Source organism: Tribolium madens, unplaced genomic scaffold (genome assembly GCF_015345945.1).
Source record: "Tribolium madens isolate multiple individuals breed KSU strain unplaced genomic scaffold, Tmad_KSU_1.1 Scaffold_19;HRSCAF=116;Tcas5.2_LG9, whole genome shotgun sequence".
In the NCBI taxonomy this organism is placed as follows: Eukaryota; Metazoa; Arthropoda; class Insecta; order Coleoptera; family Tenebrionidae; genus Tribolium; species Tribolium madens.
In genome coordinates this window covers 14,675,791-14,684,792 of record NW_025400983.1, presented here as the reverse complement: position 1 = coordinate 14,684,792, position 9,002 = coordinate 14,675,791, and positions in this window count along the sequence as shown.

Below are 9,002 nucleotides of genomic sequence, written 5' to 3'. Positions count from 1 at the left end.
TTGTTCGTTAGCGAAATAAAATATACATACTATGTATACACTGTGTCAATTTTAAAACTTGCAATCGGCAATTTCTCTCAACTGAAAAAGTTATTAATAATCACTCAAAACCGTTTTGGTGGTTCCTAAGGGGAATTAAAATGACATGATAAGTGACACACCTCCACCCACCCTTGAATATAATAAAAAAATAAAATTTAACGTCTTCGTTTTTGAATAATTGGAAAAATGACTTTACCAAATAGGCTGTTGTATGACATTTTTGAAAAGCGCTTGTTATGGGCTTTCCAACGGTGTATCGCAAGTAGAATCGTGCCATTTAAAATTTTCAACTTAAGGTGGCTGTGGCTTGAAGGGTGGGTGGAGGAGCGTCACTTACCATGCCATTTTGATTTCCCCTAAAAACCACCACAGTTGAGTGGATTCTCAATAATTTTTTTTGTTCTAGAGATTTTGCCGATTGCAAGTTTTAAAATTGACACCCTGTATGTATAATCTACAAGGATTGCATTTTTTAGTTTCTTCTTATACTTTATACTACTCTCTTCTCCGAAACCAGAGAAGAGAGGGGCCCAACAGACGTCTTTCGCGGGGGGGCCCAAATTTTCTAGTTACGCCACTGGTAAAATGGCATGGTCAAAAAATGATGATTTTAATAATTAAATTTCTGATTTATCTTTAAAAAAGAACGGTCCTGTTGTTATACGTCGACAACTAATTCCAACCGATTTTGCCGTTTTTCTTTTCAACTTGACATTTTTTTGACGTTTCACGTGTATTTGTTAGTTCAAAAACAGACATACGTTTTCGGGTCGCAATAAAGTTTTCGAATATCCGGTCATTTCTTTAGAAATTTTAAAACCTAAATTCGTTACGCCTTCTAGACTGTCGAGCGATCCGGACCAAACGACGCCACGGCCACACGTGCACAAATGATTATTATCTGATCTCTCTAAAATAAAAACGGGCAGGACCGGATTGCGGCGATGGTCAAATGATTAATCCTTGATTAAAAGGGTCACAAAAAAGGTGACCACCGCGTTGCGGCGGTAAAAGACAGGTAGCAGGATTTTCATTATTTAAAATTTTTGCAAAAACACTAGAAGTTGAGTTAAAATTTAATATAAAACCCATCAAATAGCATAAAATGGTTCGTCAAAATAGTATATTATGATACTAGTTTATAAGCAAGCCTTTAAAACACGCACGACGGGTTTAAGAGCACGACGCGTCAGCGTGCTATAAGGCCAAATTTCATTTATTTCGAGTTTATTTATTTTATGTGACTTACGTGACTATTAATTAATTACATGTGCAACATTATACGTCTAGCACATAATATGTATCATAAAATGACCAAACCATTTGTTATCTTCGAGGTCAATATACTGATAAAAAATTGCAAATCATGTTTAGAAATGCTTAATCATTGCCATTTTTGCCTTGTCATGATTATGACTGGACAATCAACATTGATAATGATAACGCAAAATGAATATACAAAGTGGTTCATGTTTTATCTCCTACAGTCATCAAAAAATAAAATAAACATTGTGTATATGTCGTAGTCATTGGGCGTAATGCGTCATTCCGCGGAAAGCCTAGTCTTTGGCCGTACTGCCGGCAGACGCTGTAATCAAATGAATATTTCTTTGTTTGACTGAAATTTTACGTCTTTTCAGGGATTGCCTACTTAATTCTCGTCAAACAAAGTAACCGGTTAAACGATTACATGTTACAGCGTTTGACGGAAGTGTATTTAGTCATTTGCTGAAAGCTTGAAATTTTATTGTGTAGTATTTCGGGCCGTAACATTTAGTGATTGTTGGACTTTTCTTTTTGAAAATGGATAATCATAAGAGTTGTTTTTATGACAAATTAAATGAGTATTATTTGAAAACAAAGATGCCAAAAAAACCTGGACTTATGAAGTAATGAAGGAGGTAAAAGACTTCTAACCTCAAAATACATCTTTATTTCAGTTGTACATATTTTAGGCTGCAAAAGATATTTTACTTGACAATTTGCCTGAATGCAGAAAATATTTATATTTTTATCTGTTGTTTAGGTCATGTACTTAACGTTTTTTGTATGATTTTATAATATTATATGTTTACACTAGCTGTTGCCCGCGGCTTCGCTCGCGTGGTAGTTTGACATCCACAACTACTTCAAAACGCAGAAGGGCTAAGAAACTTACTAACAAAATATAGCAACACATAATTTATTATGAACTTCGTAGTAAAAATAAAAAGTCCGTCTTTTATAACTTATTTAAAAACCGTAAAATTTTAAGTCTTATTTCATGGATATTACTTAACAATGACAAATTTTGATACAAATTATCATTCCATGTTTAACTATAATACATATTTTTACAAACTTTCATCCCTTATTTGACCCCCTTAGAGATAGAATTCTCCAAAATCTTGAAACACGTGCTATTTTGTTTTTAACTGAACACCCAAACACCAATTTTCATAGATTTAACTTAAAAAAAAAACGGATATTTTAAGGATTTAACTTTATAAATGACATATTTTAATACAAATTGTCATCCCTGTTTAACCCCCTAGAGGGTGGAATTTTCAAAAATCCTAAAACACGTGTTTCTTCATTTTTAACCGAAAGCCCAAATCCCAATTTTCATAAATATAACTTCAAAAATGACGAATTTATAAATATTTATACAAATTTTCATCCCTTGTTTGACCCCTTAGGGATAGAATTCTCCAAAATCTTGAAACACGTGCTATTTTGTTTTTAACTGAACACCCAAATACCAATTTTCATAGATTTAACTTAAAAAAAAACCGGATATTTTACGAAGTTTTACCCTTGTTCAACCCCCTTGAGGGTGAAATTTCTAAAAATCCTGAAACACGTATTACTTGATTTTTGATCGAAAGCCTAAATACAAATTTTTAAGGATTTAACTTCATAAATGACATATTTTAATACAAATTGTCATCCCTGTTTAACCCCCTAGAGGGTGGAATTTTCAAAAATCCTAAAACAAGTGTTTCTTCATTTTTAACTGAAAGCCCAAATCCAAATTTTCATAAATATAACTTCAAAAATGACGACTTTATAAATATTTATACAAATTTTCACCCTTTGTTTGACCCCTTTGGGGATGAAATTTTCCAAAATCTTAAAACACGTGTTTTTTTGTTTTTAACTGAGAGTCCAAATACCAATTTTCATGAATTTAACTTTAAAAAAAATACAAATATTTTACGACCTTTTACCCTTGTTCAACCCCCTTAGGGGTGAAATTTTCAAAAATGGTAAAATACGTATTTTTTTATTTTTAACCGAAAGCCTAAATACCAATTTTCATGGCTATAGCTTTAAAACTTCGAATTCATCACCCCATTTAACCCCCTTAGGGGTTGATTTTCCAAAAATCCTTTCTTATTGGATGCCTACGTTATAAAAGGTATCTACTGTGAAAATTTGAAATTTCTGTCTCCAGCGGTTTAGGCTGTGTGTTGATAGGTCAGTCAGGACAAGCCTCTTTATATATATTGTAATAAAATTTTAGATTTAGTATTTGTTTGGTATTAGAAATATGTGTAGCATATTTTCCAAACAATTAGTCAGTTAAAAAGTTAAAAATTCATTGAATAAACGTTATGATGTGTCGGTGTTTTATTTAAAAGAACCGCCAAAAATAGACCAATGAGAGGTACGCCCAGATAAATGGATCAAAAGTGGAAACAAAGTGTTTGTTTTGTTGCTATGGAAATGCTGACTTCAAAGGGTATATAAAGGAGAACGGACCGCCACACCGGCAGATTCGCTTGAGTCTCCTTCCGGACATCTTCGGACGAAATCACCAGGACCTCTCTTGGTGGAATAACTTCAGGACGGCTTCTGAAGGATTGTAATCTTTGGACTTCTTCAAAGAATACGGTCGACGGGACCTTCTTCCGTCGTTAAACCACACCTGCCTCAGGACAGTTTCTGGGGGCCGAGTTCACCTCTGAACACGGGCCACGGAATCCCTTCCGTGGTAAGGGCTTAACATCTGGGACAGTTTCCAGGTGGTATAATTTCCTGGACCTCTTCAGGAAAAGCAACCGACGGGACTTCTCCCCTCAAATTCACCCACGGAGGACGTCTTCTCCAAGGGCTAGGGTTCACTAGGTACAAGTTAGAGTTTGTTTTGTAAAGTTTGTTATTTTATCTGTTGTTTACTGTTGTTATGATTACTAAACAAATTTCTCTTTTCAATCACCTGTGTTTAATTCAATCGAACCTCCCCATTCCTCTCCACTGTATAAAAGTTGGCCGGAAAGGCATTCTTATGTAGTGTAAACCTGGAGAACATCTCCATATACAGGGCGATTCAGATAAGATAATGAGCCTGACGATCTGGCGATGCAACCCAAAAAACAAATTTCATTTACGCCTTTGATCCAATTTAAATTAAAATTTGCAAGTTGAATCCAAGTTATCATCTCATGTCAGTTTGACATCAGTGCAGAGAAAGATCATTAATGCCATTCAGTCCGCGCGGAATGATAGAGAAATTAGAGAAGTCTTTTCGGTGTAAACCCAATACAAAATGTATGTAACGATGTAACATTAAAGGTAGAAAAACAGTTTTTTTTATTAATCATAAATTGCTTGTCAAAGCACTGTCAGAGCAACATAAGATAACTTGGATTTCAAATGCAAATCGTAATTAAAATTAGATCAAGACGTAAATGAAATTTGTTTTTTGGGTTGCATCGCCAGATCGTCAGGCTCATTATCTTATCTGAATCACCCTGTAGTTCTTTTAGGAAAAAGTTGGTGGCGCCCGGTTTAAATAAGTAAAATAGTAATAAAAAGAAAACGCATTACAATATAGATTATTCCAAATAAACTAAACAAATATTTTGCTACAATAAAAATATTATAGTTTTTTGGCTTTTCTTTTCTACTACCAAAAATTTACATTTCTACAGAAAGTATCAAACATTTCAAGACTTTTCAGCAAATGACTAAATACACTTGCGTCAAACGCTGTAACATGTAATGCTTTAACCGGTTACTTTGTTTGACGAGAATTAAGTAGGCAATCCCTGAAATGACGTAAAATTTCAGTCAAACAAAGAAATATTCATTTGATTACAGCGTCTGCCGGCAGTACGGCCAATGACTAGGCTTTCCGCGGAATGACGCATTACGCCCATTGACTACGACATATACACATTTATCCAGGCACCAGATTCGTGACTTGTTGTAAACTGACCATATTGTTTATTCTACACTTTGTGTTGCTTGTCCTTGAAATACGGTTGCGTGATTTCGTGGAAGATGGTATACAGGACAAAGGATGAATAAAAACATTAAATTCGTCGCGACGTTTCGATACTTTTATTGTATCTTCCTCAGGCGAAGAATTTTCGTTGGCTGAACGTGAGAAGCATGGCACAGTCAGTTATGTGTTATTTTTTTGAGAGCAACATGACTAACAAATACAGAGTATATACAGGCTGTCTCAACGGTCCGAAAAAGCTCTATAACTTGTTTATTTTAAGAAATATTGACTTTTTCTTTTTTTTTAGATTATAGCTGCGGTTTTGATGCACATTTTAAAAATATTGCGGTTTATATACAGGAGGGTGTCCCAATATTAAAAAAACACTAAAGTTATGTTTTTTTTTAATGGAATCTACTCAGTTTGATTTTATTTTTGGATTCTACGCTAAATTACAAATAACTTTTATAGAGGTTGTTTTCATTTATCTGTTATCAATTTTGATTTGTGGCGCTTTTTTACCAGAATTTTTGAAATGCAGGGGTCTGTCTAAAAATTCGTAACTAAATGCTTGCACACAAGTTAAAGTAAGTAACGCCGTTTGATTCCTGAAGGTTTGCCGCATCTTTTAAGTGTTTACTCAACAATCTGCTCAGTGGCATGTGCCTACTACGATTTTTTAAACATGACAAATTAAAAATGTCAAAAACTCATTTTTTTCAAATGGCACCTACTATTTATTATTGTACCAATCAAAAGATCTTTTGACAAGCTTTCCATCAATATAAGGTTTGTTTAGTCTAGTGTAAAATTCTAAGTTGCTATCCTAAATTAACTAAATTTCGAAAAATTTTCTGTTTTGGACAATAAAAATCGAGTGGGCTTCTGTCATTGTTACAATCTATCAATTTTATTGTGAAGATTATAAGTCCCCAGATGAATTTTACTCGTCAAGAACTCATTAACATGATATACAGTCTTGGTGAAGCGGATCGTAATATTTTATTGGCTCAAAGACTCTACAAATAAAAATACCTAAATGCAAGACTGTCGCAAAGTGCTGCATTTAAAAAATTGTATAAAAATGTGTATAAATTGAGACCAACAACTATGGAGGATATGAAACAAAGAATACGCGATACATTCCATTTAATAAATGCAGATATGCTAAGTCGTGTTAGACTATCTTCTAGACGAAGACTGCATACTTGTATTGAAGAAAATGGTTATATTTTTGAGCATCTGTTATAAAGAAAATTGTAAAATAGCTTTAATGTTTTGTTTTTTTTTATTTGTTATTGTTTTTACATTTTTCTACTAAATTGTGTTAATACTGAATTTGCGATATGTTAGATTTTGCCTAATTTTCTCTGTAACTCAAATGTGGACAATATTGTATATTTTTTGCAGCAAAGAATTTCCAATTCCATACTTTTGTTTATTTTCTGTGCTAATTTTTTTGTGCATAAGGCCCACTCGATTTTTATTGTTCAAAACAGAAAAGTTAGTTAGAAATTTAGTTAATTTAGGATAGCAACTTAGAATTTTACACTAGACTAAACAAACCTTAAATTGATGGAAAGCTTGTCAAAAGATCTTTTGATTGGTACAATAATAAATAGTAGGTGCCATTTGAAAAAAATAAGTTTTTGACATTTTTAATTTGTCATGTTTAAAAAATCGTAGTAGGCACATGCCACTGAGCAGATTGTTGAGTAAACACTTAAAAGATGCGGCAAACCTTCAGGAATCAAACGGCGTTACTTACTTTAACTTGTGTGCAAGCATTTAGAAGGTACGAATTTTTAGACAAACCCCTGCATTTTAAAAATTCTTTTAAAAAAGGGCCACAAATCAAAATTGATAACAGAAAAATGAAAACAACCTTTATAAAAGTTATTTGTAATTTAGCGTAGAATCCAAAAATTAAATCAAACTGAGTAAATTCGATTTAAAAAAACATAACTTTAGTGTTTTTTAAATATTGGAACATAAACGGTATATATTGCGGTATATAAACCGCAATATTTTTAAAATGGACATCAAACAGCTAGCTATAATCTAAAAAAAAAGAAAAAGTCAATATCTCTTAAAATAAACAAGTTATAGAGCTTTTTTGGACCGTTGGGACAGCCTGTATCTTTAAAAAAGATATAAAACGTCATGTTTTTTTAATTTTTTCACTACTGAATTGCGAACTGTCACTTTTCGAAAGGCTTTTTCCGTATGAGAAAGTGGAGCCTATTGATTCTAAATTTATCAGTAAAGTTCCGTTTTAAGTTCAGTTTTTTTTTACACAGAAGTCAAGTGTTTCTGACCTATTTCAGCTCAATAAATGCAGTTGCGATGTTTCCAATGTGGCAGTAGAAAACAACTGAGGTATAAATCTTGATAATAAGACACAATACATTATTCCAAATGAGATCAGAAATTGAAGTAAAACAACAGAAATTTATAAGCAATTTTATTTGTTTTGAATGTGTTTTTTAACTAGATGCGTTTTTTACTCTATATTATTTTTATATTTAACGTCAACTTTGATTCTTTAAAATTTACGATCTTTTATGAGCATTGAAAAAATGTGAATTTACACAACAAAATTATCAAAGGTTGTTTGTGAATCGTTTTCGTAGAGACGGTTATAGTCGTCACCAGGAATATTTGGGATTGACGTATGCAAAGCTTTATTAAGGGTTAAGCAGCTTTGTGGTCGACCGTAATAATTTTTCACTGCGTGTGGTACTACCCAGAAGATGTAGAAAAGAGCCGTATTCAGGAATTTTTGTGGTGGGTTTTTAATTTATTACAGGCAAACATTTGGGAATTAATATATTAATTTAATATTAAAGTGATAATTCAGATTTGTAAAGAAACAATCTCAAAATATAACTGAATATTAAAATTATTATTATTTTTTTTTTTTTATGAAAGCCCAAAAACAAATTTCTGTTACGGACCATCTCTTCCTACAAACCTTTGCCTGTCCTAAGAAATGCAAATTTGTTTATGGCATCTCTACCGCAAGCCCCATGAACCACCGTGGGGGGTAAGCGGCTTATTCTATAATGAGTCTCAAATATTGTTGGTGACGACTATACTAGTTTACGTTGTTAAGCACATGTAATTGATCCAGACGTTTCACTATTTCTTGTTACGCACGCTGCAGCGTGTTTTAATTTAGGATTATGATGCAGGTATAATAAAAAATGATAAAAAAATTATTGAATTTTGCACAATGCTATACAGAAAAGTTGATTATCTTCGCTAATTATTGAACAAGTTTATTAAAAATTTTAATAAATCTTGTCCTAGGCACTTTTATCTTTTTTCTAGGAAATCAATATTAGCAAAAAGTGTTTTTAAAATTACAACAAAATTACAATAACCCTAGTATAGTAGTGTGTTTGTGTTTATCAAATAAGACCTATCGGTGTTTCGGTTGCAATCCGGTCCCTACTTTTTCAGGTATAGTCGTCACCAGAAATATTTGAGATTGACGTATGCAAAGCTTTATTGAGGATTAAGCAGCCTTGCGGTCGGCTGTAATAATTTTTCACTGCTGGTGGTACTACCCTGAAGATATACAAAAGAGCCGCATTCAGGAATTTTCGTGGAGGCTTTTAATTTATTACAGGGAAATATTTGGAAATTTATATATTAATTTAGTATTAAAGTTATAATGCAGATTTGTAAAGAAACAATCTCAAAATATTGCTGAATATTAAAATTAATTAATTTTTTTTTGATG